The sequence below is a fragment of the Saimiri boliviensis genome, chromosome X (genome assembly GCF_048565385.1).
Source record: "Saimiri boliviensis isolate mSaiBol1 chromosome X, mSaiBol1.pri, whole genome shotgun sequence".
Lineage (NCBI taxonomy): Eukaryota > Metazoa > Chordata > Mammalia > Primates > Cebidae > Saimiri > Saimiri boliviensis.
The window spans coordinates 103,187,291-103,195,592 of NC_133470.1; the positions used below are offsets into that span (position 1 = coordinate 103,187,291).

At 37.4% G+C, this 8,302-nt stretch overlaps 1 protein-coding gene across 1 annotated transcript in view; it reads left to right on the top strand.

The window, feature by feature from the left end:
• The window catches only part of GPC3 (glypican 3), a 465,288-nt gene that overhangs the window by 142,134 nt on the left and 314,852 nt on the right, over positions 1–8,302 (top strand). The gene's annotated exons all lie outside the window — the stretch shown is intronic.

An 8,302-nucleotide genomic window follows, 5' to 3' on the forward strand; every position in this document is an offset into this window, starting at 1 on the left:
ATGTAAGCAGAATAGGAAAATGTATAGCTGATTTCATCATTGATTTGCCTGCAAATAAGGATGAAGCAGGCTATGGGAGGAGGAAAACAACAGGTAGAGAAAGTAGAACTTATATGAATGCCATTGGAAATGAATCAGTAGAGGAGAAAGATTTTAGGGCAGTAATGTGAAATAATTGGAAGAGATAGGGCCCATTTCAGAGAGATTTGAGGGGATAGATTTTAAATTGAAAGAACAAGATTGATTGTATAACCCATGCAATCTATACTATAACAAGTATACTGGGAAATAGGGAAGGGAGATAGATATAGGAAAATACTAACTGGTTTGTCAGGAGGGTAAGATGGTGGTATACTATCTAGAGAGCTAAGTAATCCACTGATTTTGAAGCACAAGTAAAGAATAACTCTGGTGATAGTGTGATCAGAGTGATATGCCTTTATAAGGCCTTGGCACAATGAGAAGTTACATTTGAGAAATATCTATTTTGAATAGGTATTCATGTAGGGCAGGATAAAGATTTTCTTAAGAACAGCTGAATATAAATGAGTAATCTTGGAGGAGTAAATTTTGGAATTGTTCATTTAGACAAATGAAAGTGCATGTTTAATCCTGAATATGATCACTGTTTCACTTGTAATTGGAGATTCTGCCTAAGGAAAGAGGAAGTTAGAGGAGGTAAAGACTATTGTCACCCTAAGTACATTCTTTTGACCCTAAGCTGAAAAGTTGCCATTGATGAGGAAGGATGAACTCACCAAATAGATATGCCTTGTACATACTTAAAATTGCATGATCATTCTGATAGTTATGAAATGGAGCTTCCCACTGTCTCAGCTAGCGTTCCTTTGTACTGGTGTTGGAAGTTTCTGACCAAGGCTGGCAGCTGATATAATAAGGATTACCAAGTAAACACTATTTCTGTGTTTGGTAGTGATATTAGCTATTGATCTTCACCTCCCTCAGAAATTTGGCAGTAGTGATCTCTTCTCACTCATCGTGATACTTCCCAGGCTTTGGAGATTCTTATAATTGTGTAAAGTTCTGAACCTTTACTCTTCAAAACATTTTACCAGTGACTGTAGAGAAGCTAATGAGAAACCTGTGAATTTGCTGGGTTTGAACAGTAAAGTTTGAATTTTTCTTTTTCATCTTAAACTGTAAGGAAGAGCTCAGCTAGCTGTATTTACAAAAAAAAAAAAAAATCCACAAAGTTAGATCGTAAAGATGAACATATTTAATGACCAGAATTTTAGTATCTTGGGCCTTAAAGTTATCATCTCATGGCTTAAAGTGAAGGTTATTGATTTCATCCATCATAGTATTTTGCATAATAATCCAAACTTTAAATGAAAGAAATAGAGAATTAGGTAAATTCCAATCAGTGAGCTACTGATTAGGTAACGGTGTCTTTAAACCCAGAAGATGGCTGTAGTTCAACTCATTAAATATTAGCACTCAGGCAGTTTCCTTAGAGTCACAGGGATCCAGAGATGAGTCAGCCATGACCTCTGCCCTCAAGGGACTTGTTGTCTAATAAGAAGGAGAAGCCCAATAATAATCTAAAATGGACTTTGCTGAATATGGTTAAGAGAGGTAAAGACAGCACTCTGGAATTTAGGCTCGTCAGAGATTACAGTTGAGTTGGGGTAGGGAGATCAGGTGAGGACTGGACCAAAGAATCAAGTGACAGTTAAGTGGATCCTGTCTCCAGCAAGGATCAGGCAGGCTGGGCACAGGAAATGAGATTTTTCTGTTACTTTTTTATCAGATGGAAAAGATTTGAAAGTGGTTGAAGGGAAGCTTACAAAAAATGAAAAAGGCTAATGAAATAGAAATGGTTATCTCTTTAGCTGAATACTGATATTATGGTGAATTATGGACTTTTTTTTGAGACAGAGTCTCTGCCGCCAGGCTGGAGTGCAGTGGTGTGATCTTGGCTTTCTGCAACCTCCGCCTCCTGGATTCTCCTGCCTCAGCCTCCTGAGTAGCTGAGACTGCAGGTGTGCACCACCACACTCGGCTAATTTTTGTATTTTTTTAGTAGAGACAGATTTTCACCATGTTGGCCAGGCTGGCCTCTATCTCTTGACCTCATGATCCACCTGCCTCAGCCTCCTAAAGTGGTTGGATTACAGGCGTGAGCCACTGTGTCTGACCAGACATATTATTGTTATATCTTGACAGGTCAGTATAGTGTATACCTCCCTAGTCTATAAAATTTGCATTTGAATTTCAGAGTTCTTACTAGAATCAATCAGGAAGTTATTATAGCCTTATGGCGCTTCTGTGAACTCATTTAATCTGTTGTCCAGCCTAGTTTGTCATAGTTAGGTGAGAATACATTTTATTTTAAAATATCTTTAGTTTTCCTTAGTAATCTGTTCAAGCATTTGCTGTCTTTTTAACCAAACTCTTTTAAAGGGTATTTTATCTTGTTCTGTCTTCAGTACAGATGGAGATCAGCCATGTGTATAATATCCTGCAAGACTTATTAAATGTTTCCCCCATTTTTATCTAGGCTTACATAGTCCCACTGTCATTGTCCGTACTCCCAACCCCGTTACTCTCCATCACTTTGATGATCTTTCTTTTTCTCTAAACCTCTGTATTCGATGCATCTTTCCTTATTCTCTTCTTCCCAGAGATATTTAGAGAGTGGGTCAGCCACCATGCTAAGTGCTGCAACAAATCAGCCCTCTTTCTCCCACAACACTGATTTGTACCTTCCTGGTACTGTGCTTATGAGACTGCATGGCCCTTGTAGAGACTATATACCATAAAGGAAGGGTGTGCCTTTGAACCTCATGCTTTTAATGACTTTCATGAAAAAAATTCATCAATGTCACTAGAAATGCTAGATTTGTTGTCTATTTCCAATTGATTTCAGTTTCCTCTGGGAATATGATCAGCATGGATGTTCTTGCAGTCTATCAGCATGCATGCTTCAATGCTGCTTTTTGTTTGGTATGGCCACTTCAGTTGGTTTATGTGAAGATTGTGTAGCTCCTAGTTCATCTTCCAGTCCATTACCCTTCTCTATCTGTGTGCTCTATGGGATGAATACCATAGAGCGTTTTAGGAAGCAGGGCTATGATGGATTTATTTTAAGATAAAAAAGTATTTTTCTGTTTTTTTCCTTGAACCCCTCCCCTGAATTTCCTTACCCCACAAAACAAGCATAGGGTCAGTAACCATAAAGTGTCATTAGTCTCTGATTTAGGTTTGAGTCTGAACTAATTTTGAATTCTTGGCTGTAATGTATGCTTTCATAATAATTATTGGCAGCATCTCTTTCCACTTTAGTTTTTATTAATACTGACTGACCTTGTATAAGAAATATGAAAAGTATTTCCCTTTCCTCTAGCACTTCATGTATTTGAAATGACATCCCTTCTCTCTTCCTTCATTGAAGTGGCATCATTGATTTTCTTTTGTTAATCTCTGCTTCTGTTTTCAGAAAAAAACAATCAGACACACATCCCTGCAAATAGCTGTTTCTTTTATCTCTTCTAAATAGTATTTTTTGATACAAATTTCTTTTCTTACGGTCAACTTCTCTTGTACATTAATAGAAAAGGGCACCAGAGAAATAACTCAAAATATTAGCCATGATTTATGACTCCCACCCAAGTCAGGCACTCAGCATTGCACTTTTTTCTGTAAGTGGGCAAAACCCTGAGGATTAACCAGTTTTAGTTTAGAAAACAGTTCATTCATATTTTTGAGCATGACTTATGAAAATTTCTTGTTCGTAGATATGTGTCTGTGCTCACTGCTGTAAAAGATCTTTCTTTCAAATTTGAAAGCCCTGAGCTGGAGAGCTGTCATGGAAAATAGGCAATGGAAAAGTCTCCTAAAATTGTTCCAATTTAAGCCAACTCGTTCCATTTATAAAACTATTATATAGGCAGTCGGATGTCTGCTTTCAGCAAGTGCATGCGCAGTGGGATCTGAAATTGGGAGCATATGAAATCCACAATTCATACGATAAGATATTCTTCGTGAATAATGAAAATTGTGGTAGGGAAAGAAATCTTCAAGCAGGAATCAGCTTTTTAAGCATTTTGTTTTTAAAGAGATCTGTGCCCATTGTGAAGTAAGAGAGCATAAAATATATCCTTTGGCAAGAGAAATAAAAATACTCCTTACTACAGATGGCAAACTGTAGACAAATGCCCTGTATGTGGTATCACGTGTAATTATGTCATTTCATCTTGAAACATTTTATAGATTTGCCTTGCTGGATGTCTGTTGTCTTAATCTTGTCTCATATGCATATACTCAGTGATATGTATGTATACATATAATTTGATTAGATAAATCCACCTAAATTAACTACTCTTGACTTTTTCTTTGCTATGTGGCTGGAGGGGTCACATACTTGAGATTTCAAAATAAAGAACATTTAAGGTATCAGTGGAAAAAAAAAATCTTAGGGAAAAAAATCTATTATCTGTTAGTTCCTGTAAGGAAAAGTTTAGGTAATGGAAGATTCAGAGTGAATTCTATAAACAAAGCTGGTTTAGGTGATAAAGTTTCATTTGATACAATGATACCAAAGCTTGTTGTAGCAAATCTTAGAATTCCTCTATAACTCACAGGCACAAAAACAATATAGCATGCTTTTATTAGTACTGATTAAACTAAACATATAAGCTATTCTGGTGGCAGTTAGAAAGCACAACGTAAAGAAAATAAAAGGAACTACTTTTTTTTAGGATTTCAGAAGGAAGGCAGTTTTACAGAACTGAGTGAATTCTGCCTTTTCATGTTGGATATCATTCTGGTTCTCATCCAGACTAGTTCACTAGTTCAGTATAATAAATTTATAATGACTGTGAAACCAAACCATTCCTTCAGGTCTTTGGAGAGAAATACGAAAAGAGTAGTGGGGAATACTAATATGTACTTTCATTAGCTATGTCATGTATAAAGGAGGTAGATATTAGAGTATTCATCATTCGCTTCAGAAGGATGCCATTAGAAAATGAAACTGGCAAGAAGTCTTCAGCAACTCCCAAAAGAAAAGTTATGTTTTTGAGGTCCAGTGTATCATTGGAGTGGGAGGAGGATTATTTCCATATGTGTCAGGGTTAGTTTGTATTTGAAGTTATTTAAAAGGAAAGCAGTCGAACCTCATTAATTCAGTATTCTGTTAATTTGTAAACAAGATTGCCTGAGGGAGCTTTTAAACTGCTTAAAAGAGCAAACTTTTCAACCACTTTAGAGGTAAAGCCTGGTATACTAATTTCAAACAGTTATTTGCATGTGAAGCAAACATCCTTGCTGGGCAACATTTTGTTCACTTCACTCTACCTATGGATGCTCAGTAATCCTTTCCTAAGTCTGAATTCCTTTAATCAAAATTATAGCCTAGGCAGACTTACACCTATGTACTTTTTTCCCCACCATCACCTCAAGAATTTTGGGTCAAGATTATACAAATCTCTACTCACTCCAAATTTTGAATTTGGGAGGATTATCAAGGTCCCCAAAATCAAACACCTGGATGGAGGATTGCTAAATGAAAAAATGTCTCTTAATATTTTATTTGTAACATGGAAAAGTGAATTTACAAGGATCTCATTAAAACTGTGAGAGAGGAAGACCCTGGGAAGTTTGTAATCAGCAGATTATAGTAAATGAAAGTTAATTGTACAGCATCCTTTAGTGCTCATTTGCCAAACACAATTGATATTCTATTTACTTAATGTGCTGTTTTTGTTGTTTTATTTGGATGAGCATTAACAAATATTTCTGAGTTCTCTTAGGGTCGCTTGTAACCACAGTCTCCTAAAATCCAGGGAATGTGGCATTGTTCAGCTCAAGAGAGAATTCTGAGGGAGCCCAAGGCCTTAGGTACTTATGTTTAGCTACTGGGACTCACTTTGATCCCAGAACACTGGGAACTTAGTTTCTGAGTGTCTGAGGAGTGGACTTTCTCTTTCTAGTTCTATTCTATTATTCTTACTTGAAGGCTAAACTTTTCCTAAATTCCCCTCATATTTGATGAAAGAAAAGCTTTCACTCAAACCCCCATTTTCTATCCTCAGCCGGCCACATTGTTACCTCAAGCCTAATTCTCATTATTTTGAGTCAGCAGGACTCGACTAGTTTGCAGCTATGCATTCTCCATACTTTATTTTACACTTTTGTCCAATTCCTCACAGTTTTCAGCTCCTTTCATGCCGGACTTCCCCTTTCATTTCATCTCATCCATTTTAAGTGTCATTTGTGTTTCTCCTGACCAACACCTTATGTATTACAAATTAGCATATGCAAGAAAGTTGTTTGTCTAAACTTGGAAGGTAGCTTTCTACTCCCACCAAGGAGGACTCTGAGGGGAGTGCAAAAAGGGAAGTTTTTATTTATGTTCCTTCCGCTGTTACCTACAACCTCCCTGTCTTCTAAAGTGGAACCCTCAGGCTTTGGCCCTGGATTAAGCATTTTTTCTATAGCTTCCACCAGCTGCCAACCGCTGTTTTTACTCTTTTTCTACAGTGAAGATATTTTTGAACTAACCATTGATAGGGGCGTGTGGTCTAAAAATGGAACCAAATATTTAAAATCAGAATTTTTCCTTATATGCTGTTATTCTTGTAACTTATCTATATCTTTACTCTGCTTTCTAGAATCTTCACTGTAGGTAACAGCAAAGGGTTAGGGGATGTGGGGAGAGTGAGAGTGTTTTGTGAAACAAGTTTTGCCTCCCTTACAACGTGAAGAATAAGTTCTAGTTTATTCTTTTATTTACCTTTCTTCTTTTTTCTTGAAAGCAAAATGGATTTGCCAAATAAGGTTTTACAAATAACTGTACTCAGCCTCCCATTGATCTAGGGGCCCTATACAAACAGGTCTGGAGTTGTATGGCTGGTGACCTCCTGCTTTATCTTATGAAGAATAAGTACAATCTACCTCACTAGGGAGTGTCCAGTCATGTGTTTTCTTTCCAGCTCTGTTAAAGTGTGATTGAATGTGTATGTTTAAAGGGTACAGTGTAATCATTTGATATCCATTGCGGGATGATGATCATAATCAAGCTAATTAACACAACAATCATCTCAACTAGTTACCATTTGTGTGTGTATGGTGGGAACACTTAAGATCTACTCTCTTTGCAAATTTCAAGTATACAGTTTTGTTAACATAGTCCCTATGCTGTACGTTAGATCCCCAGAACTTATTCATCTAATAACTGAAAGTTTGTACCCTTTGACCAGCTATTCCCCATTCCCCCTGCCTCACACCTCCTTTTCTCCCTTCACAGAGTCGTGTTTTGAAGGCTCTACTGACCTTAGCGGCCATGGTTAACTTGTCTTTCCTCACAGGTATATTTTGCTCGCCATATTTTCTCTCTCAGAGGACATGTTGATTACTCTTTTTGTTTTCTTGTGATGATTGTCTTCTGTGAGATCTATTATGTAAGACTTTATCTCTTGCTAAAAGGATATATAAGCTAAGGAAAGATTCCTGGCAACAGCTATGTATTAAAGGACAGGAAAAAAAGTGCAGTGAAATATATTAAAAATGACTTTGTGGAAGACATTTTTTTGTGTGTCAGGAAATGCATAGTTACATAGTTGCCACAAAAACTTTCCAGATTTTTAAATTATTGTCTAGATTCCTGCGAGGTAACCATTTGTATAGTTATCTATTGCTGCATAACACATCATCCCCAAACTCATTTGCTTAAAACAGCAATAATAATTTATTATCTCTTATGGTCTCTGTGGGTTATGAATTTGGGAATGGCTAGGTTGGATGATTCCTGCTGGAGGTCTCTAATGGGGTTGTATGTTAGGCTGTTCTTGCATTGCTATAAAGAAATATCTAAGACTGGGCAATTTATAAAGAAAAGAGGTTTGATTGGCTCGTAGTTCTACAAGCTGTACAGGAAGCATGGTTCCAGGATCTGCTTCTGGTGAGGACTTCAGAATGCTTCCAATTATGGCAGAAGGTGAAGGGGGAACAATTGCATCACATGGCAAAAGTGGGAGCAAAAGAGAGGTAGAGGCGTCAGGCTCTTTTAAACAACCAGATCTCACCTGAATTTACTGAGTGACAACTCACTTATAACCAAGGAGATGGTGCTAAACCATTCATGAGGGACCCGTCCCCATAACCCAATCACCTCCCACCAGGCCCCACCTCCAACACTGGGAATCACATTTCAACATGAGATTTGGAGGGGACACACTTCCAAACAATATCAGGATGCAATCTAATCTTGGCTGGGGCTGCAGTCATCTGAAGGCTTGTCTGGGGCTGGAAGACCTGTTTCCCAGTGACTCAGTAACAT